This window comes from Thamnophis elegans, chromosome Z (assembly GCF_009769535.1).
Source record: "Thamnophis elegans isolate rThaEle1 chromosome Z, rThaEle1.pri, whole genome shotgun sequence".
Taxonomy (NCBI): domain Eukaryota; kingdom Metazoa; phylum Chordata; class Lepidosauria; order Squamata; family Colubridae; genus Thamnophis; species Thamnophis elegans.
The window spans coordinates 70,955,591-70,980,082 of record NC_045558.1 but is presented as its reverse complement, the minus strand read 5'-3'; the positions used below and the strand labels follow the sequence as shown (position 1 = coordinate 70,980,082).

Sequence of the window (24,492 nt, the reverse complement as noted above, 5' to 3'; positions counted from 1 at the left end):
TGCTATACATATGAAATCTGATGTGATGTGCAACTTAGGTATGACTATATTGTAATAAAGCATTAAATAGATGTACCAGCTGAAAACATGCAGAAGAATCAAGTATCTTGCCAAGGAAGAGATTTTATAGCTGCTGCTACTGCTGTTGAAATGTAAGTACTGAGATTGCTGTCTGCCAGGATGGGAATTTATGGGAAATAAAGTCCTAAAATATTTTGTTGAAATAAGAAGAAAGGAAACAACTCATATAATAATCATTTCCTTCGTTTGGAGGTAGCTCCTATTGAATTTAAATGGGTATTTTGTATTGTGATTATGGTAACTCTAAACTACGGCAAGGGAAAGATGAACTACATAAATTAACCAACTGTTTTTAAGAAGTATGTGCTTCATGGATAACTGTTTTTTTTTAAAAAAAAAACTCTATGTTTCTGAAGTTGCAATGCAGCTATATTATAAGTAAACTATAGAGTTTTTCTCCTCATTTTTAAAAATGTACTTATCTGTAAAGTAAGTGATAAAATCTCATGATTTAAATCTACAAAATCCTTATTGTTAATATAGCTCTAGGATTTACAACCTGTGTCCAAAGTTACAGCCATTGCAGTGTCTCCATAGATGTAGAGGACTGGCAGAGCCTGGAAGTGGAGTTAAAAGAAAGATTAGACTAGAGCTGCTGTAATGGCTCATCTCCTAACTTGAGAAAGTAAAGACACTTGAAATGGATTATTTCAAAAGGAACCTTTAATCAGTCAGGATGGAAACTATTATAAGCAAAACAGCATCTGAAAACCTTTAGTCCATGCAAATGGGATTAAGCTGATAATGACCCCTCCCCTTTGTCCGAATGCAGATTCTGACCAATACACAAGTGTGAAGATGCTTCTTTAACTCTTCTGCCCTGGGAGTCAATAAAGCACACGTTCCCATGGCTATCTCTAGTTAGACATCAAAGTTATATATCCCACATGGCTACCATAAACATCCCTCCAGAGATGCTGGGGCCTTCAGTCTTCCGGTGAGAGGAAACCAGTTGTAAAGTTGTAAAACTCAGTTGTTTCAGATGTAGCAAATGATTTAATTCCGAGCCTCCCCTTCTCCCAATTGAATGGCAGTATCACTTTTACGAATCTGACAGCTGCTACATAGCCACAAATGTAATGAGTCCAAGCCACTGTAAATTCTATTGATCCTTATCTAACTTCTAACAAATGCTAACTGTGGAGAATATTCCTGTGCATAGGCATGAGGAGTAAATCTGTTTCATTAGAACTTCATGTATGGTCCTCCTCTTTCATGCCTGACATTCATATTTTCAATTCAATCCCACTTTTTAACAAATTGCAATGAAAAACACCAGAATGGCATAATAAACACCGATCTGCAGGCTGGAGCAGTATGTGACCAAGCTACAAGGCGTACATAATATCAGCTATGATGCTTTAGTTGGTCCAGCAAATGCAGAATTTGATTCACTCTAAATTCTTGCTACTGATAATCCCAGATCCCATATCTGCAGCAGCCTGTTTTACAGCGAACTCATAGCAGCCTGATGGAAAGTTTTGGAGGAAAGTCAGAAAAGATGAGAAGCTCCATAGCACAATGTGAGTTATTTATGGGGACACAAAGCAGCAGCGTTTCCAACCTCTTTTGTACTAAGTCTCCTCAGGTCTTCAGTATCATAATGGGCACTCTTCATCATTGAACATAATGATCCTATTAGAATGACTATCAGAAGCTAATGGCAAATTTCATGGGTCTCTTTGGGGATTTAGTATGAGAGATTATAGCATATGCTGGATTGATAAACTACGAGGATAGAAAGAGTCCAGAATATATAGCAGAAGTTAAGTTGGCCCCAATAGTTGGATTGGAACATGGCAGTTGTGGTGACTGGATTCAGACAGATTCTGAATAACCGAATCACTGATGAATTCATCAGACAATGAGTTCCACAGACTTTAGACCAAAACTATCAGCTTTGCATTATTATTGACTCACCTTTGAAAGAAATTCAAGCCTGCTCCAATTATTGCAGACAATGTGTCAACCTCACTATTTGGTCCCTAATGCAAACAGAGATGGAACAAGGGGAGGAGGAGCACATTTAAATAGGGCAGCTAGATCAGTGGTGGGATTCAAAAACTTTTACTACCAGTTCTGTGGCATGGTGGGTGTGGCATGGCTTTGTAGGCATGGCTTAGTGGGCATGGCAGGGGAAGCATACCATAAAATCTCCATTCCCACCCCACTCTAGGGGAAGGATACTGCAAAATCCCCATTTCCTCCTGATCAGTTGGGACTCAGGAGGCAGAGAATAGTCAGAGGTAGTATTTACTGGTCCTCTGAACCACTCAAAATTTCTGCTACCGGTTTCTGCTGAAGGTGAAGAATCATTATCCTTTACTCCTACTATCAGACTTGCTGGATAGATTACAAATCACATTCATTTTTATCAAGTTGGATCTTTACAATGGGCACAATCTCATTGGGGTTTAGGATAGCCAAAAAAATTTAACTGCATTTGTTACCAGGTACATTAAGATGAAATACCCTGTAAGGCTATTAAGATTTATTAATTGCAGATTACTTTTCTCAAGATTTATGAATCAGATTTTTTTCTTGTGACTGACAGGTTTGTGATATTTTATTTAGATTACATCTTGATCTACACTAAAGCACAACCACTATGTATGGGAAGTTTGAGTAGACTGAGGGAAAATCGCCTTTTTGCTAAAATAGAAAAATGTAATTTTCTTTTGAAGCAGCTAGATTTCTTGGACTGTCACATGTCAAATGAATCTCTGAGAAGTCCAAACAGTGCTTGAGTGACAAACTACTCCACAAAGCTACAGTAAAGACATTCAGAGCTTCTTAAACTTTGTGAACTATTAGACAAAACTTGATCCCATGCTTTGCCCATAAAGTGAACTCATAACACAGCTATTGAAAAAGTCAAATTTGCTTGGATACACCCATAGCAAACTATATTTGAGGAATTAAAACAACTCTTCGTGTGTAAAACCCTCCTTCAACATTGTCCAAGAGCTTTATTGTCCAGGCTGTTGCCTCTCATGTGAACCATTCTTTTGCAAAAAGCACTGGGATGAGGGAACCACTTTTTGCTGTGTGTTTTTCTCAAGAACTTTGACCATTACTCCACAGCAGAATAACATGCCCCTGTATGGCTTAACAGCTGCCATACTAATAAATTAGATGCCAGACTCAATGATGCCATGAGGATTATATGTGGTTGTATTAAAACCACGCCAACTTGCTGACTTTCTGTTCTGAGCCATATAGCACTGCCAGCTTTATTAAGGCAAGATGCACTAGTGAAAGAATCCTGAAAAATTATGAACAACTCATTCCTACCAATGCCTGCCAATCTTGTTCATTTATCAGCTGGAAGACTCAAATCCAGGAAGCCCCCACTGGCACTTGCCCAGCATCTGCCCTGCAATGTTTACATTGATTCTTAATGGAAAGCCAAATGGGTCACTGAAGGCCAGATGTTGGAAAATATATAACCCCATAAAAAAGTGACAGAGTTTGAACTACATGTCAACAAACAATGGACAACCCTGAATAGGATTCGCACTTCACACAGAGTTTGCCAGCATATAAATGGGACACAGTATCCTCCCCTCTGTAATTGCAGGGTCCCCTGTCAAACTATTGATCAGGGGTGTCAAACTCAAGGCCCGCAGGCTAGATCTGGTCTCTGGGGTGCTAAAATATGGCCCCTGGAGCCAACCTGGGACCAGCCTGCAGTGCCTTTGGCAGCCAAATGGGATATGTGGGAACCACATGCAGCCCCCCATATCCCATTTCCAGCCTGGACGGTCTCCTGCAGCACTCTCCCGGCCAAAACAGAGTGCAGGTGGGCTGTGTGTAGCCCCCATGTGCCCTGTTGGGGCAGACAGGGTGTTGCAGGAGACGTCCATCCCATCTCTCCCCCTCAAAGAAAATCCAGGTATAGATCATATTATGACTCTCTGTAAGCTGAGGTATATATCAGTCCAGTATCTTATTTTTTTTTAAATATAAACATTGCTGTACGTTAATGGCTAGATGTCCTAGATGTGATATTTAACTATAGACCTTTTTAACTTTTATATTTTATTGTGTTTTGCTAATCTAGTTGAAAAGTTAGTTGTTAGTTCATGTATGATATACCATAAGATAAATAAATAAACTGTACCACTATTTCTATAAAATGTTCATCCAAGATGAAGAAGAGTTATAGCTCAATGTTTATTTTCTGTGTTTATTCTTTTTTATCATTGTATTTGGGGAGAGTCATTATGTCTTTCTTGTGGGCTGTCCAGGGTTTTTGGAACTGGACAAATACAAATTTAATATTCCAGATTTTATCTCTCCCTTCTGCAAGTAAGGCTGAAAAGACTGAAGGATCATTGTTGATTTAATTTAATATAATTTGGCATAAGGCAGTTGTATTTTTCAAAATATGGAGAAAAAAAATGAGAAATCATGCAAAATTGCCAAATATATAAAATCGGAATAATGCCTCCCACCCCTCCACCCCCAAAAGAAGCAAACTGGCTCATTAACAAAAAGAAAATAAAATGTATAGAACTCTGTTCTGAATACAAATTGTTTCCACATCCCAAACTGAATATATGATCTATCCACCCTTCCTTGGGAAATGTTTTCTTGTGATGTCTATGATATAATTACACAATTACTAAGTGCCATTGAAATAATAACAGTAATCAGTTTTGCATAACACACATTTTTAGCTCCCAGTTTTTTAGCTTCCTTCTGTATTTTTCTTTTACAGTAGTCTATTCATCATTCATTTGATGAAAAGCATTAAATAGATTTAATATTGAAATGATTTTTTTTTTGCTGCATTCAATATAAATCAAGTATAATATATAGTATTTTGATATATTTAATATATAGTATTTTAGGTAAATGGTGAAAAGTTGCCAATTTCTGTTTCTTTAACAATGCAAGCATGTTTTTTTTAATCAACTTCCTCTAATCTAATTTAGTGTGACTAATTTTGAACTTGTTTCAAAATGATTGTCTTTTGTGCAACCTTGTGGTTGTACATTAAATAACCATACTCCATTTTTTCTTAAGCAAAAAATCAGTTTAACAGTTGAATAATTATTACATATAAATTTTCATGAGTTGTGCTTATTCATTCTATGTCCATTCACTGGCCTTGATTCAAACAATTTATGATGATTTTTTTCCCCTCACTGTTTCCTCCATAACAATTTGCAAACTGGTCTGTCTTTAGCTACTGTAATAGAAATTAGGGGAAAAGCTTCTTATGAAGCGAATGTTGCAAAGTAATCCTTCCTTCCCTCCCAAAATCTTATTTAATACAATAAACATAATATTTTAAATTGTAAAATATCAAAGGTGAGCACTGCATATTCAAGAAACATACATTAGACTATGTATATCTTTTAGTCAATCTGGATTCCTGGCAACTTAATGGATAAATCATCCATTGATTTTATTGAGACAGCTGGGCTCACATTGGCCAAACACAAATTGATAATTTCAGATGTGCCTTCCACTGTCTCCTCTGCCCGTCATTTCATGCTGGTCAGGAAACATGCCACTTCCATATGCTCTGCTGATGGGGTGTGTGAATGCTCATTTATTCTTTTTTTTTTTGTTGAAAACTGTTTTATTTCATTTTCATTTTATACAATCACTTATATACTGTGCATTTAAAAAAAGCAATAAACACAACTCATCTTCCACCATGGAAAACCAACATAACACTTCAATCCTCCATACACCCTTTCTTCTCCCCCTCCAACTTTCATTTCTCCCCTCCAGCATTCCCGTCTTCTACTTCCCCTCCCCCTCAGACATTCCTTTCTCCCCTTCCCTCCATCTCACCCTCCTTACATTCCCCTCTCACTCCCTCTTTACTTCTCCCTCTTCTTTCCCTCTACTCCTCACTTCGGTGTATTTCTACTATTCATTAATCTATTCAATTTGTATTTTACACTAAAATTGAAAAAAAAGAAAAAAAAAGGAAAATAAAAGGAAAAGAGAAAAAAAAGAAAAAAGAGCAACAGTATACAAGTGCGTTATTATTGTTTTGAAAATTGAAACTATATTTCCAACCTCCCCCCCTCCCCCCCGTAAACCCCCCTTCCGACTTCCCAGGTCCCATACCCGGCATAACTCTTTATCAAGCACAGTCTAGAGTATATTAAAACCAAATAGATTAGAAATTAAAAGATAAAAGATAAAGGAAAAAAGAAGGGAATAAAAAAAAAAAAAGAAAAACGGGAAAAATCAATAAACTCTCTACATTGAGCTCAGCTTCCCATCATTATTAAAACTTAAACAATGTACATCATTCCTAATCTCAGTTAATTTATTACTTGCAGGATTTCAAACTATGTTGAAACCAAGTAGGTTAATCAAATGGAATTCTACTCTAGCTAGGGGCCTTATCTCTTTATCTAAATATCTGTCCATTTCCAAACCTTTAATTTGTCCCTTTTACCTCCTTCTCTATAAAGCAATTTAAACACATCTCAAATACTTCTCTCGGTTTCCTTTTCCATCGCCTCTCATCCTGCCTCTACCCGTGTCCATATATATATTTTATTTTCATCCGTACTCCTCTCATATTTGCTCCGCCTTCCTGCGAACTCTCTGGGTATATCCTTCCAAACATTATATTCAAATAACAGTTTATACAAAAATCAACTTACTTTCTGGCTCAAAATAAGCTCTAATTGAACCTTCACTACCCTCCCATCTACACCACACTTCCCAACTCCATTCATCCTAAACCACAATCCAAGAACATCACGATCTCCGCCCTCCTCACCCTAGAGAATAAATCATAAACAATTTAAATAAAAGTTCAAAGTTATCCATCAAGTCTTTTTTAAGTCCCATACAATATATTTTCCGAGGAAATCAGCATCACTTCTTTCAGCCTTAATGTCTCTTCATCGGTATACAACTACCATTTTATACAAGACAGAAATCACAAAGTATTATTCAAGTTAAAAATTAAGCAAATGTTTTGGAAGCATAACTAAATCCTTGTTCTCTGCTCTTCTGCCCTTCCGGAGGGGGAAAGCGATACCTCCCACCTTGTAGTTGTGTGTTTTGTTGTTTCTCTTCTACTTCTCCTTGTCTTTCTCCAAGTCCGGGTAATTCAGGAAGTCCTGCCTTCAGGATCTTGTAATAAAAATCTCGGGCTTCCCAAACAGAGTTGAGGCGATGTTTTTGGTCATCAAATGTAACTGTAATACCAAATGGCACTTCCCATCTATACTGTATCTGAGAATTCTCAGTTCTTTAGTTAGAAAAGCATAGTCTCTCCTGGCTCTTAACATTTGGGGTGGTATTTCTTTGAAAACGATCAAGTCCTGTCCATCAATTCGCAGCCTGTTATTATAAAACTCTTGTAATATCGCATTTCTGGATTCTCTTGTAGCAAAATATATAATTATATCTCTCGGAAGCTGTCTCTGTTTTGCTGCCCACGAATTATGGCGGTAAATTTTTTGGATCTGCCAATCAAAGTTGAGTCCCGGACTTCCCACCGAACGACTGAAAGCCTCAAAAAAGGTCTGTTTCAAATTCTCCTGTTCGTTTTCACGCAATCCCCTAACTCTTATTGCAAACGCAGTCTTCTTATAATTTGTCATAACAAGTTGTTTTTCTGCGTTTTCAACTTCCTGTTGCAACATTTCAATTTTAGATGTCAGGTTAGAATTAGCTTCTTCCAAAAGCTCCAGTTTATCCTCCATTCCAGCAATATAATCTGTCATTACAGTTATGACCCCGATCATATCCTCCTTTGTTTGAGCAATCTTGGCATCAAGTTTGTCACATAAGTCCGAAATAAGTTGCTTCATTTCCTCTCTAAATTCTTTAAGGGTTTCAAAAAGAAATTCTTTCATTAACAAATCTCCAGTAGAGGGCGTAGAAGGCAAGAGCTGCGGCTTTATCGCAATTGCTTGGGATGTATTGTTAAAAAAACGTTTAGATTGCTTTGACTTCGGAGCCATTATAAAAAGGAAACAAACAAAGTCTCTGCTCACCTTGATTTAGGATAAGATACTTTCAATAAACTTTTGGTAGTTCGTAAAAAGAAGTCTTCAAGAAAACAGGGCTGGTTAAATATGTCATGTATCAAATGCGGAAGCTATAAAATCGCCATTTTGAAAAGCAGTTAAACAAAGGAGTTTTTTATAAAATTGAAGCTGGTATTTTGAATAATAATAATAATAATAATAAAGGGTTCTCAGGAATGGTCGCTGCTCGGATTGATTTTAAATAACTTAGTTTCAAAAATTTGTCCTGAGGGGCGGGGGTAAACCTGCCTTGAGCTGAAAAAATCAGCTGAGAAGATTTGGCCGGAGTAAAAAAAAAAAAACCAGCTTTGTTGAACCCTCTTCTCCGTTCACAGCTAACAAAAAAAAGCTGTGAACTACAAAGAGGATCCTAACGACTGAGTTCCTCCCTGCTTCTTTCTTGCCTGAAAGAAGAGATATCTATAGATCTTGTAGATATACGAACCAAAACTCTGAGGGCAGCTCCGTTGAGCCACCGGCGATGGCAGGCCCCTCCCCCGGAAGCCCTCATTTATTCTTTTTATTACTTCTCCGAGTCTCTGAATTCTGGCACTGCATCTATTACACTGCTCACAGTGCCAAAAAGTAAGGAAAGAATCAACTACACTCAGCTTATCAAACACATAGAGGTACCCATCAGAAACAAATTTAAGAGCAATAACACAACAATGAGTGCTTGTTGTCCTCATTGAATGGAATGTATAGTTCTTTATTGGCTTCCCATGTCAGTCTTGGGATGGTGGTTCGAGTTATATGGAATGATGGAGACTGTTTGAAGACCAAAAAGAAAATCCTTTGTAGGTGTGGTGTGGATAATTAGAAGGGAATCTGGCATCTTAAGTTCTCCTGAAGTGCTATTATAATTGTTTAGATGCAACATTTGTTTATTCATGAAAAACAGGTTGTTAAATGTAAAGGGGAGGCAAATCAAAGCCAGAGCAATGTTAATATCTTAGGCCAAAAAAGATGCTACAAAAGACTTTACTTTCAATCTTCAAACAGCCTCCATCATTCCATGTAACTCAAAGCTTTGGTCTTCAAACAGCCTTCATCATTCCATGTAATTCAAAACCTTACGCAGGAACCTCAATTGCATATCTTGACATCAAGATATACAGACGAAATGGGAATTTTGAGGGTGGGAAGATAGAACAGTTCCCCTTTGCAAATGAGATAAAACATCAATTATCAAATAAACTAATATTCTCCAAAGGACCTGAAGACAGAACAAGAAGTAATGGATAGAAAATAATCAAGGAGGGAAGCAACCTAGAACTAAGGAGAAATTTCATGACAGCTGGAACAATTAACCAGTGGAATAGCTTGCCTTCAGAAGTTGTAGGAGTTTCATTACTGGAGGTTTTTGAGATAAGACTGGACAGCCACTTGTTTGAAATGGTATAGGCCCAAGGTTTCTTACCTGAGCAAGGGGTTGGACTAGAAGACCTCCAAGGTCCCTTCCAACTCTTCAATTCCATTGAAAGCTTTTTTTTAAAGTGCTTGTTTCTTTTTCTCACCTATTACTACTTCAATGATGTGTGTGATCAAGAGACAGTGGATTGCATATCAACTTCAATCTGATACTATTCGCATGCCGCCCCCACCCAGCTCCCGCCCACAGCCCTGTAGATGGCTGCAAGAAGCTCCAATTCTATCTTCTCTTGTCTTTCTCGTTCTTTTCTTCCCCAATGTCATAGCCTGCCTCTGTCTTTCCCCTTATTGCCCCTCTTGTGGGCTGTTGTGGTGATTTTTCTTTTTTTTCAGTCTCTTTTATTTTCTTTTTAAACAAAGCCTGTATGTCAAGATCCAGCTTCTGCCAAGGTCCCATCCAACACCCCAGAGATCCCCGCTGCCAAACACCACACTCAAGGCCTCAGCTATCCCTCCCTCCCTCCCTAAAGATCTAACAGGAGCTAGGAGGAAGGGGGACTGAAACCAGACTGACATGAGTAGAGGGAAAAAGGAAAAGTGGGCTGGGAGACATGATCTGAGAGACACACAGAGGCCTGTCAGGCTGGGATGGTGTAAAAAGAAATGACAGAGGGAGGGTGAGGGTCAAAATGTGAAGCCCCTACTGCCTGCATCCTCTCTGTGCTGCCTGGAAGAAGCCTCTGACAGCTTAAAAAAAAACCCTGTGGAGCAGCAGCTTCCTTTTTCCCCCTCCTCTTCATTGCTTCTGTTCATGGATTTTGCCCTGCTGCCACACACCTGATCCTGCCTGCCACACACCAAATGGGCAGTTGGGCAGCTGCTCCTCCCCCCATCTCACACCTAATCTTGCCTGTCACAAATCAAATGGGTAATCAGGCTGCTCCTCCCTCCAACCCATACCTGATCCTGCCTGTCATACACCAAACAGGCAGTTGGGCTGCTCCCCCCACTCCCACCTGTGTCTGCCTGCTACATATCAAATGGGCAGTTGGACTGCCGCTCCTCTCCCCACCCTCCACATGATCCTGCAATCATGACACAAAAGGGGCAGTTGGGCTACTGCTCCCCCCCTTCATACCTGATCCTGTCTGTCTGACACCAAATGGGCAGGTAGGCTGCCACCCCACCAGTAGCCATGCTACCTCCATTCTCCTGTTTTCCCCCACCATAGCCCCCAAACCCCTGCAATTGTCAGGCTATCCCCACAACATCATACCTTCTGCCTGCCACCTGATTGGCCAGCAGCTAACTGTCTCATGCGGCCAAAGGCCCAGGATAAATGGTGTCTTGGCGAATGGGCCAGGCCAATTAGCTTCTGAGATCAAAGCTAAGTGGAAGAAATATTCTAAAGGCAATTAACACCTGGGTAGTGCCTGTAATATGATACTCAACTGGAATAATTGATTGGACACAGCTAGAACTTGTCTATTTGAATCAAAAGACAAGAAAACTAATGACAATGCACCATGCTTGGCACCCAAAAGGTCATATTGATAGATTGTACTTGCCTAGATCTCTGGGAGTTAGAGGTCTTTTACAGGTAAAACAAACTGTGGAAGAGGAAAAAAACATGCCTTAAATGTCTACATAAAAAAGCAAAAGAGCCTCTGCTGAAGGAGGTGAATAAGGGAAACCTCTTGAAAATGAGATTGAAAGCAGAATATTGAAAGGAAACAATTGAGCATCGAGTTTCTAATTGTGCACAGTCAATAATCTGAAGGACATAGAAGGAAAGGTAAATACAAAGCTAACCTGGAGATGATTTAGATCAGGGGTGCTGAAGAAAGAAACTGAAAGTTACATTTTGGCTGCTCAAGAACCAGCCCTATCACTTTATCAATGGCTGCAGCAAAATCTCACAAACTGATGATCTATAACGTCAGTGATTCATTTGCCAAAATTATATATTGGAAGCTTTGCCAGAAGTTTGAGTTTGAATGCAGGAAAAAGTACTGGGAACACCAAAGTTCTTGAAAATGAACAGGTCAAGATCTTGAGGGACTTTCGAATCCAAACAGACAGAGATCCAAAACATATCTGGCATCACTATTGTGGAAAAGAAAAAAGTCTCATTCATTGATATTGCAATACCAGGTGATGTACGAATTAAAGAGAAAAAGTAAGGAAATACCATCATCTGCAAATTGAAGTTGAGGATTGTGGAGGAAGAATGGTTGTACCAATAGTAATAGGAGCCCTTGGAGCAATAGCCAAGTTTTTAGCAGTCCCAAACTGTGGATTGAATTGAAGATTAAAAATATTATGTGATTAATCTTTGGTGAGATTCACAGCCTTTGGGGCTGGTGGGTAATTCAACAACTTGACTCCTAACCAAGGACCTAGGGACTGATAAGTTAACATCAGAGGATATAAGCTGTTCCAAGTAGGGTGGGTTTTTTTGTAGAGTCACAATGTTCAAGTCTGATAAATTTAGAATTTCCAAATAGGTAGGTAGACCTTTAAATATTGCTCCGAGGGTTCCAATTACAATTGGGACAACACTTGATATCTTTTTCCACAGTCCTTCAACTGTAACAGCAGATTTGAGGTCTGCAATCTACTTACGTCAGAAAAAGGAGCCAAGACCACGAGATTCCAAGAGAAGACAGGCTTTATTTTGAACGCGTTCAAGAGTTCAGTAGGATTGGCATCAAAACTGAACTGCCTGGGTTATCCCCTGGCAGAGATTTTATACTTTTTAATTGATCATTACAAATCAGGAGGCGTCACAAGAGGCGTATACATCTTAAGGTCATAACTTTGCTTAGGTCAGTAAAAGACATTTTTGGGAAAATTACAAATACATGATTCTCATGAAATCCCAAGTTACAATAGGGAAGTGAATCTTGGTTACTCATGAAGCAGACAGGAAGATTGCTAAAGTTTTGCTAAAATATTGGGTCAATATTGCTAAAATATTGCTGATTACAAGTTAAATCATGCTGAGTCTGAGTTGACATTTAAAAAATGCGCAGGCTGTCACAATTATTTTTAGTGGTTCCGTACACCCACCAGGCTTTCCTGTTTTCATTCTTGTGCAAAGCTTACATTTTTAAGTTCCCTTATTTTTGCGAGAAGAGGAAAAAAAGGAAGTTCTTTAGTAAGTCAGAAGTGAGCTTTGATTTTTTTCTGACATTAAGCATTTTTAAAGTGATAATATTTAGCCTGTTAGAATCACCTAACCTGATTAACTATTGGGGGGGTTCACCTGTGTACCTCCTCCTGCATCACAACTTCAATTCAAGTCCTGGTACTTTGTGACTTTTTCTTGATGCTTATTTTCAATTTGCGCATCACCAGGTATTGCAATGTCAATGAACCAAACTTTTTTTCTTTTCAACTATTGTTATGTCAGGTGTGTTGTAGACCAAGTGCCTATCAGTCTGAATTCTGAAATTTCATTTCATTTTTCATTTTATTGAGTTTGTATGCCGCCCTATTCCCGAGAGAATCAAGACGGCTAACAATAAAAAAGGGAGGGGATACGAAAAATAAAATAAAAACAACAATTTAAAATTCTACAACAGCCGTAACCTCAAATGTGGCTGGATAGTTCAACAGCCCCAGGCCTGCTGGAACAGCCAGGTCTTAACTGCTTTGCGGAAGGCCGGAAGGGTAGTAAGGGTCCGGATCTCCACGGGAGATAGTTCCAGAGGGCCAGAGCAGCCACAGAGAAGGCCCTCCCCCGAGGAGTCGCCAGCCGACATTGGACGGCAGATGGAATTCGGAGGAGGCCTAGTCTGTGGGATCTAATAGGTCTTTGGGAGGTAACTGGCAGGAGGCGGTCTCTCAAGTACCCAGGTCCGATACCATGTAGGGCTTTAAAAGTAATGACTAGCACCTTGAAGCGTGTCCAGAGACCAATGGGCACCCAGTGCAGCTCGCGGAGGATAGGTGTAACGTGGGTGTACCAAGGTGCACCCACAATCGCTCGCGCGGCTGCGTTCTGGACAAGCTGAAGTCTTCGAACACTCTTCAAGGGCAGCCTCATGTAGAGCGTGTTACAGTAGTCCAGTCTTGAGGTGGCGAGGGCTTGAGTGACTATCCGAAGGGCCTCCCGGGCCGCAATTGGTGCACCAGGCGAACCTGGGCAAAGGTCCCCCTGGTCACAGCCGACAGATGATGTTCTAAAGTCAGCTGTGCATCCAGGAGGACTCCAAAATTGTGAGCCCTCTCTGAGAGGCGTATAATTTCACCCCCCAGCCTGAGAGATGGAATAGCTGGACCATCTTTGGGAGGGAGCATCAATAGTCACTTGGTTTTGTCGGGATTGAGCACAAGCTTGTTCATTCCCATCCAGACCCTGACAGCCTCCAGGCACTGGCACATCACTTCTACCGCTTCACTGAGTTGGCACGGGGCGGACAGATACAACTGTGTATCGTCCGCATATTGATGATATTTAATCCCGTGCCGGCGTATGATCTCACCCAGCGGCTTCATGTAGATGTTGAATAGGAGGGGGGGACAGGACCGAACCCTGCGGCACCCCATAATTGAGGGGCCTAGGGGTCGATCTTTGCCCTCCGACCAACACCGACTGTGACCTGTCTGAGAGGTAGGAGAAGAACCACCGAAGAACGGTGCCTCCCACTCCCACCTCCCGCAACCGTCACAGAAGGATACCATGGTCGATGGTATCGAAGTCCGCTGAGAGGTCAAGAAGCACCAGGATAGAGGAGTGACCCCTATCCCAGGCTCGCCAGAGATCATCGATCAGCGCGACCAAAGCAGTTTCCATGCTGTAACCAGGCCTGAAGCCGGACTGAAAGGGATCCAGATAATCGGTTTCATCCAAGGACCGTCGGAGTTGAAAGGCCACCACTTTCTCAACAACCTTCCCAACAAAGGGGAGGTTGGAGACTGGACAATAGTTACTCAAGATGGCTGGATCCAGAAAAGGTTTCTTTAGGAGGGGTCTCACCACCGCATCCTTTAGGAGGTCTCACAAGACCTTGATTTTTTCATTCTCTAGAATCTTCTCAACCTGATGTTCCCACTGTACTCAAATTCAAACTTCTGGCACAATTTCCAGTGAATGATCTTAGCAACTTGGTCATGGCATTGTTGTTGTTGTTGTTGTTGTTGTTGTGATGATGATGATGATGATGATGATGATGATGATGATGATGATAATGATAATCATGATGATAATCTTTGGTGAGATTCGCAACTTGGTCATGGCATTGTTGTTGTTGTGATGATGATGATGATGATGATGATGATGATGATGATGATGATGATGATGATAATCATGATGATAATCTTTGGTGAGATTCACAGCCTTTGGGACTGGTTGGTAGCTCAACAGCTTGAGTCCTAACCAAGGACCTAGAACCATTAAAGTAATTTCAGAGGATATAAGTTATTCCAAATAGGGTAGTTTTTTGTAGAATCAGAATGTTCAAGTCCAATAAATTTAGAATTTCCAAATAGCGAGGTAGCCCTTTAGGTATTGCTCCAAGGGCTATAATTATAATTGGGACAACAAACGATTTCTTTTTCCACAGTCACTCAACTTCAATTTGCAAGTCCTGGTACATTGTGATTTTATCTTGCTGCTTATTTTCAATTTGCGCATCACCAGGTATTGCAATGTCAATGAACCAAACTTTTTTCTTTTGAACTATTGTTATATCAGGTATGTTGTGGACCAAGTGCCTGTCAGTCTGAATTCTGAAATCCTACAAGATCTTGACTTTTTCATTCTCTAGAACCTTCTCAACCTGATGTTCCCAGTTGTTTTTGCTGTACTCAAATCCAAACTTTTGGCACAATTTCCAGTGAATGATCTTAGCAACGAGGTCATGGCATTGTAGGTAGTCAGTTTGTGAAATTTTGCTGCACCCACTGATCAAGTGGTTGACTGTCTCATCTTTCTCATTACAGAGACGACATTTGCTGTTGGTGGTAACATATTGAATTTTTGCCTTCATGTAGTTTGTGGCTAAGGCTTGTTCTTGAGCTGCCAAAATAAAGCCTTCTCTTTCTTTTTTCAGTGCGCCTGATTTTAACCAGTTCCAAGTTAGCTTTTGGTCAGCTTTGCCTTCAATATTTTTCAAGTATTGGCTATGCATAGCTTTGTTTTTCCAATTTTCAGCTTACTTCTCAATTACTTCTTCTTACATTCAGCTTTTCACTTAGTTGTCTTTAAAAGGCCTCCTTCCGCAGTGTGTTTTGCCAGATTTGGCATTGGTTACTAGTCGGGCCCCACCCAGGGGCCTAGGATGTCATAACGTATTTTCGTAATATGTGTGAAGATCCAAGCAGTGCGGCTTTTTGCATTTGACTGATGGTGATTTTGTCAATTTTTAACTGTTTTAAATGTAATTCCAGTGCTTTTGGAATAGCACCCAGTGTGCCAATTACCACTGGAATTACCACTGCTGGTTTGTGCCATAGTCGTTAAATTTTGATTTTTAAGTCCTGGTATTTTGTGATTTTTTCATGTTCCTTCTCGTCAACCCTGCTATCACCTGGTATTGCGATATCTATGATTGTGACCTTATTTTTCTCAACCAGTGTGATGTCTGGTGTATTATGCGCCAGTATTTTGTCCGTTTGTATACGGAAATCCCACAAGATCTTGACCATCTGATTTTCGGTGACTTTTTCAGGCTGATGTTCCCACCAGTTTGTTGCTGTTTTAATATTGTAATTTTTGCACAAATTCCAATGGATCATTTGTGTTACTGAATTGTGCCGCAATTTATAATCAGTCTGCACATTTTTTTTACAGCAGCTGAGTATGTGATCAACAGTTTCACCAGCTTCTTTGCAAAGTCTGCATTTAGCATCATCAGAGGATTTTTCGATTTTGGCCTTAATGGCATTTGTGCGGATAGCTTGTTCTTGCGCAGCCAGGATTAGTGACTCTGTTTCTTTCTTTAATGTACCTGTTGTTAACCATAACCAAGTTTGTTCACTGTCCACTTTATCTTTTATTTTTTCCAGAAATTGGCCATGCAGTGCTTTGTTCTGCCAACTCTCCATTCTTGATTTTTATCACATGTTTTCTGTATTCTTGTTTCGTCTGTTGGGCCTTCAGTAGATTTTTGTTCTTTACTTGGATTAATAGATGTTCTTGACTTTCTTTTAAATAATCAGCCAGTGCATGTTTTTCTTCTTCAACTGTTTGCTTCACTTGTAATAATCCTCTGCCACCTGATTTTCGGGGCAGGTACAGTCTATCAGTATCACCACGTGGATGTAAACTGTAGTGCATTGTCATTAGTTTCCTGGTTTTTCGGTCCAAAAGGTCCAAATCAGCTTGTAAGAGCCAAGGTGGCGCAGTGGTTAAAATGCAGCACTGCAGGCTACTGCTAGATCAGCAGGTCAGCGGTTCAAATCTCACCGGCTCAGGGTTGACTCAGCCTTCCATCCTTCCGAGGTGGGTAAAATGAGGACCCAGACTGTTGGGGGCAATATGCTGACTCTCTGTAAACCGCTTAGAGAGGCCTGAAAGGCCTATGAAGCGGTATATAAGTCTACTGCTATTGCTATTGCTTGTGTCCAGTTAACTATACCAGCTGTGTATCTTATAACTGGTATTGCCCAGGTATTTATGGCCTTGATTGTATTTCCACCATTCAATTTAGATTTCAAAATTTTCCTAACTCTGTTGGTGTACTCTCGCCTGACAATAGTTTTTACTTCTCCATGCTTGATATTATCCAACTGCAGAATGCCTAAGTATTTGTAGGCTTCATTTTCATTGCATTTAATTAGTTGGCCATTGGGCATTTCAATTCCCTCACATGCAGTGATTTTGCCTCTTTTTATGGATACAGTGGCGCATTTTTCCATGCCAAACTGCATTGAAATATCGGTGCTGAATACTCGGACTGTGTTTGTCAATGATTGGATTTGTATTTCTGACTTTCCATAGAGTTTCAAATCATCCATATATAGTAAATGCGAAATTTTTTCAGCTTCTTTGGCTGTTTGATAACCTAATTTCATTTTTTTTAAGATTACTGATAGTGGGATCATTGCGATGATGAAGAGAAGAGGTGAAAGTGAATCACCCTGGAAAATTCCTCGCTTGATATTAACCATTCCGTAGATCTCATTCCCTACTGCCAACTCAGTTCTCCATTGTTTCATCGCCTTTTCAGTAAAGGATGTAATATTTTTGCTAATGCCAGTTGTTTCTAAGCATTTTATGATCCAACTATGTGGCAGTGAGTCAAACGCCTTTTTGTAATCAATACAGACCATATTCAAGTTCATTTTTCTGTTCTTACAATTTTCTAATATCATTTTATCAATTAGGAGCTGATCTTTTGTGCCTCTGCTCCTTCTTTTGTTGCCTTTTGACTCTGCTGGCAAGATGTTGTTTCTTTCCAAATAATCCATCATGTTATCTGCAATAATGCCTGTAAGTAATTTGAAAGTTGTTGGCAAACATGTTACTGGTCTGTAGTTTTCAGATGTTGTTCCTTTAGTTGCATCTTTCTGAATCAAGTATGTTTTTCCAGTTGTCAACCATTCATCAATTTGGCCCTTTTATAAAATTTCATTCAGTTGCCTGGCCAATATTGCATGTAAACTGGTCAGATATTTGAGCCAGAAACCATGTAATTGGTCCTTTCCAGGTGATGTCCAATTCTTTACCTTTTTTACTCAATTTTTGACCATCTCAGTTGTTATTTCTAATACTTGCATTTGTTTGTTGCCAATGCTTTTCTCAAAGTCATGTATCCACTTTGCTTCCTTATTGTAGTCCTTTGCATTTTCCCACAATTCTTTCCAGAATTCAACTGTGGCCTGCTTTTCTGGTTTTTCACTTTTGGTGTCACCATTCACATTAAGACTTTGATAAAAATGCCGTTGGTCTGATCGAAATTGCTGATTTTGTTTATATTGGATGATTCGTGCCTCATATCTTTCAATTTTTCTAGCTGTTGCTGTTATCTGCTGTTTTACAATCTCTACAGCTTCATTGATGTTTCTTGTATCCAATCTATATCTTCTGATTAGCCAATCTATGGTTTTGTTGTTTTTAAGCCGTTGCTCATGCATGTTCTTTAAGTTACTAGCATCTGCTCTTAATTTTTTGACTTTTTGTTCTAATCGGATTTTCCACTTTGGCTTTGATGCTTTTTCTGTTGTGTGACTAGGTACTTTGATTTTAATGCCTAGTTCATTAGTGACTATTACAGCTGCGCTGAACATTAACTGGTTCGTTTCCAAGATAGATCCCGATTCAATTGTTGAAAACACTGCATTAACCATTTTCATGATAGGGGCCAAAATTTTCTTAGGCACAGTTTTTAGTGATGGTAAATGTTGCCTTTCCTCATTAAGCAGAAAATGCTCCATGATCTTATCCTTCAATTCTTTTTGTTTTTGAGTTAGTTCATCAGTTGGTTCAGTGATAACTGGTTCTAGTGGTGGTGGTGTTATTTCCTCCCTGAGAGCTTCTTCTGGGAGTTCTACTATAATGTCTTTAGTTGTGTCTTGAATATCAGTTATTTCCGCTTGTGATGTTTTTTTTTTTTGATTTTGCAATTTGCCTGAATTTCCTCAAGTTCAACTTCACTAAACACTTTATTCTGTATAATAAATCGCCTTTGATCTGCTAGTCGTTGTTCACTAACATTTGAATCTGGATATTGTTGTTTCCATAATTCATACATTTGCTTTAAATAACCTCTTTTTTCTGGCTCTGAGTTGTAGTAACAGGCCATTATGGCACGGTTTTCATCACTATATTTTTGTCATTTTGTTGGCTGGTCCACTTGTAGCCCATTTGTCGATGGATGTCCAGGGACCCTAACATCCGCCGCGGCCTTTGTTAACCCACGCGATGACCAATGCGGTTTAAAATTTTTATTCGTTTCTTTCACCATATTGTATGGGTTGGCGGGGTTTTTTATGGGGCCAGTTGCCAACTTGACCCCAACCCTCCTCCTTTCTCATCCGGGCTTGGGACCGGCAATGGCGGAATAATAATAATAATAATAATAATAATAATAATAATAATAATAATAATGACTACAACAAGGAAGCAAAGTGGATACATGACTTTGAGAAAAGCATTGGCAACAAGCAAATGCAAGTATTAGAAATAACAACTGAGATGGTCAAAAATCGAGTTAAAAAGGTAAAGAATTGGACATCACCTGGAAAGGACCAATTACATGGTTTCTGGCTCAAATATCTGACCAGTTTACATGCAATATTGGCCAGGCAACTGAATGAAATTTTACAAAAGGGCCAAATTGATGAATGGTTGACAACTGGAAAAACATACTTGATTCAGAAAGATGCAACTAAAGGAACAACACCTGAAAACTATAGACCAATAACATGCTTGCCAACAACCTTCAAATTACTCACAGGCATTATTGCAGATAACATGATGGATTATTTGGAAACAAACAACATCTTGCCAGTAGAGCAAAAAGGCAACAAAAGAAGGAGCAGGGGCACAAAAGATCAGCTTCTAATTGATAAAATGATATTAGAAAATTGTAAGAACAGAAAAACGAACTTGAATATGGTCTGGATTGATTACAAAAAGGCATTTGACTCACTGCCACATAGTTGGATCATAAAATGCTTAGAAACAACTGGCATTAGCAAAAATATTACATCCTTTACTGAAAAGGCAATGAAACAATGGAGAACTGAGTTGGCAGTAGGGAATGAGAGCTACGGAATGGTTAATATCAAGCGAGGAATTTTCCAGGGTGATTCACTTTCACCTCTTCTCTTCATCATCGCAATGATCCCACTATCAGTAATCTTAAAAAAAATGAAATTAGGCTACCAAACAGCCAAAAAAGCTGAAAAAATTTCGCATTTACTATATATGGATGATTTGAAACTCTATGGAAAGTCAGAAATAGAAATCCAATCATTGACAAATACAGTCCGAGTATTCAGCACCGATATTTCAATGCAGTTTGGCATGGAAAAAGGCGCCACTGTATCCATAAAAAGGGGCAAAATCACTGCATCTGAGGGAATTGAAATGCCCAATGGCCAACTAATTAAATGCAAAGAAAATGAAGCCTACAAATACTTAGGCATTCTGCAGTTGGATAACATCAAGCATGGAGAAGTAAAAACTATTGTCAGACGAGAGTACACCAACAGAGTTAGGAAAATTTTGAAATCTAAATTGAATGGTGGAAATACAATCAAGGCCATAAATACCTGGGCAATACCAGTTATAAGATACACAGCTGGCATAGTTAACTGGACACAAGCTGATTTGGACCTTTTGGACCGAAAAACCAGGAAACTAATGACAATGCACTACAGTTTACATCCACGTGGTGATACTGATAGACTATACCTGCCACGAAAATCAGGTGGCAGAGGATTATTACAAGTGAAGCAAACAGTTGAAGAAGAAAAACATGCACTGGCTGATTATTTAAAAGAAAGTCAAGAACATCTATTAATCGAAGTAAAGAACAAAAATCTACTGAAGGCCCAACAGACAAAACAAGAATACAGAAAAGATGTGATAAAATCAAGAATGGAGAGTTGGCAGAACAAAGCACTGCATGGTCAATTTCTGGAAAAAATAAAAGATAAAGTGGACAGGGAACAAACTTGGTTATGGTTAAAAACAGGTACATTAAAGAAAGAAACAGAGTCACTAATCCTGGCTGCGCAAGAACAAGCTATCCGCACAAATGCCATTAAGGCCAAAATCGAAAAATCCTCTGATGATGCCAAATGCAGACTTTGCAAAGAAGCTGACGAAACTGTTGATCACATACTCAGCTGCTGTAAAAAAATTGCGCAGACTGATTATAAATTGCGGCACAATTCAGTAGCACAAATGATCCATTGGAATTTGTGCAAAAATTATAATATTAAAACAGCAACAAACTGGTGGGAACATCAGCCTGAAAGAGTCACAGAAAATCAGATGGACAAGATCTTGTGGGATTTCCGTATACAAACGGACAAAATACTGGCGCATAATACACCAGACATCAAACTGGTTGAGAAAAATAGGGTCACAATCATAGACATCGCAATACCAGGTGATAGCAGGGTCGCCGAGAAGGAACATGAAAAAATCGCAAGATACCAGGACTTAAAAATCGAAATTCAACGACTATGGCACAAACCAGCAGTGGTAATTCCAGTGGTAATTGGCACACTGGGTGCTATTCCAAAAGCACTGGAATTACATTTAAAACAGTTAAAAATTGACAAAATCACCATCAGTCAAATGCAAAAAGCCGCACTGCTTGGATCTGCACGCATATTGCGAAAATACGTTACGACGTCCTAGGCCCCTGGGTGGGGCCCGACTAGTAACCAATGCCAAATCCGGCGAAACAACTGGCCGCTGTGATACAATTGTATAATAATAATAATAATAATAATAATAATAATAATAATAATAATAATAATTGTTATTATTATCATCATCATCATCATCTTTGTCGAGATTCACAGTCTTCGGGACTGGTTGGTAGTGCTACAGCTCAAGTCCTAACCAAGGACGTAGGAACTGTTAAGGTAACGTCGGAGGATATAAGCTGTTCCAAGTAGGGTGGTTTTTTGTAGAGTCACAATGTTCAAGTCTGATAAATTTAGAATTTCCAAATAGCAAGGTAGCCTTTTAGTTATTGCTCCAAGGGCTCCAATTAATAGAACTCGATTTCTTTTTCCACAGTTCACCGTAAATTCCAAACTGCATATTATATACTTTATTCATTAAATATGAAACTCAGCCAACTGAACATTCAAAAATGCATTACAAATACCAGTGACTGGTGCTAATGGTTGATACGGTTTGCTGCCAGCATCCTAGTTATAAACCAGATACCCTCTTAAAATATAAGATGTTCTGAGTAGCACAGTTTTTTTGCAGTTCCACTGATGTTATTGCAGGAAGCTGCAATTTGTTGATGTATCTTATAAAATTCTTGGACATGGTGCCAAGTGCCCCGATGACAATGGGTATCACTGTTACATGCTTCATGCATAGCCATGTAGTTTCAATGGCCAGAGTTGTTGTTGTTGTTGTTGTTGTTATATTTGTATGCTTCTTGACTCTAAGTAGTTTACAATAGATAACAATCCTCCCCAAAGACCTGGGCAAAGACTCAGGATTTTAAAGTCATTTGAACTTTAATTAGAGTGGGAACATTTTAATTTCAAGGAGGAGACCTCATTCCAGAAGGCAGGCACTGTTACAAAGAGTCATTAATTGGGACCCACTTTCTGGGTCCCAATAAATGGTGTTATTTGATCAGTGGAATGCAGATCCCACCAATCCTGCCAGAACTGCTTGAACACATGGTTATAAGAGACATGTGGTCCCTTAAGTAACCAAAGCCAAAGCCATGTAGGGTGGTATAGATGGCAGTCAGTGCTCTGAATCACACCTAGAAGCAAAAAGATACCCAGTGCAGCTCACAAAGCAGAGATGTAATATGGTAAAACCAAAGCATGCTCATCACTGTCTGTGCAGCTGTATTCTGGGCCTGCTGAAACTTCCAGGTGGTCTTCAAGAGTAGTTCCATGTGAATCTGTTATGTGTTGCCTTAGACAAACTGTGGGGGTAATTAGAATATGAATGACTGCTTAAAGGATCAATGTTGGAATATACCACATCTGTTAAACATGCACAAACACTTGGTTCTGGTACGACTGAGTTGGAGACAATGCTTCCCCATTCAAACCCACATAGCCTCTAAGTTCTGGGACTGAATCTGACAGGCTCACTTGGCCAATCCAGGATCAAAAGATATACTTGGATATCATCGGCATATTAATTATACCAAACCAGCAGATGAAGCCATTTCATAAAGATGTTGAAAAGGAGGGAAGAGTGATTACAACATCCCCTAAGTAAGGGACATAGTGAACAATCTCTTTTTGCCACTAACTGACTGGAACTGGCACCAAAGAAAGAAAGAGAACCACTGTAAGACAGAGTTAGCTCAGAAGTATACTGTATTTGACTATATCAAATTTGCCAAGAGACCAAGAAGAGTAAGGTACAGTCATCATCCCAGCTCTGGCAGAGGTCATTAATATGATAAAAGCTGTCTCAATAAGAAATCTCAGCCTGAAACCCATGTCTAGATAATACATTTCCTCCAGGATTCTTCTCACCTGCTGATTGACCATCTTCTCAACAAGCTTCACAAGGAATGGGAGTTTCATGACTGATAATTAACTAATTATCAAAAATTACCGGGTTCAAGGATAACTTCTTGAGGCGAGGCACATCACTTCCTGTTTCAAGGCTGGGTGCACTTCCTTGTCAAAGGAGCCAATTCTGCTGTATGGACTGCTGTGAACCAATTGTGGTTCACCTCCCCAGCTGCTTTTACAGCTGAGTAGGGGCCAGGATCCAGGTGACTAAACTGACAGCACAGAAAGCTCTGCCCACTTCCTTAGGAGTCACCAGCTCAAATAATGTAAGCTGGAGCTAATAATATATTTTATGAAATGTAGAAATAGCAAGGATATGTATTTAGATGAAAAGTGAAGAGAACGACTCCAGTTTTCCCATGGTTACACATAAAAAGGAAGTAACAAAACATGAGGACAAAATATGATTCTTTGCAAATCTTCATGTTACTACATATTTGCTGTAGTAATTTCCAGGATTGTAATTAAAATTTGATCTTGTTCACTTTATAAAGGTTAATATTTTGAAAGAAAGACATTTAAATTATACTGGGTGATTTAGCTTTGTCAAATCATTCAAAAGGAAAAATTCTGGATTACATTTTTTGCCTATCTTAGATTTTATGTAATGCACTAAAATCTTTCACTTTTAGTTTTGCTTGTATTTGTTTGCCTATATTGTATTTCTTGTGGTCATTTATCAACTGAAGACATTGTGTCCTGTACTTTTCATTATTATAGTGGCATGCGCGCGTGCGCACGCACACACACACACACACACACAAACTAGATAGATAGATAGATAGATAGATAGATAGATAGATATGATATGCAATAT

At 39.3% G+C, this 24,492-nt stretch overlaps 1 protein-coding gene across 1 annotated transcript in view; it reads left to right on the top strand.

Moving 5' to 3' along the window:
- VPS41 (VPS41 subunit of HOPS complex) overlaps positions 1-24,492 on the top strand; it is a 250,144-nt gene that overhangs the window by 116,014 nt on the left and 109,638 nt on the right.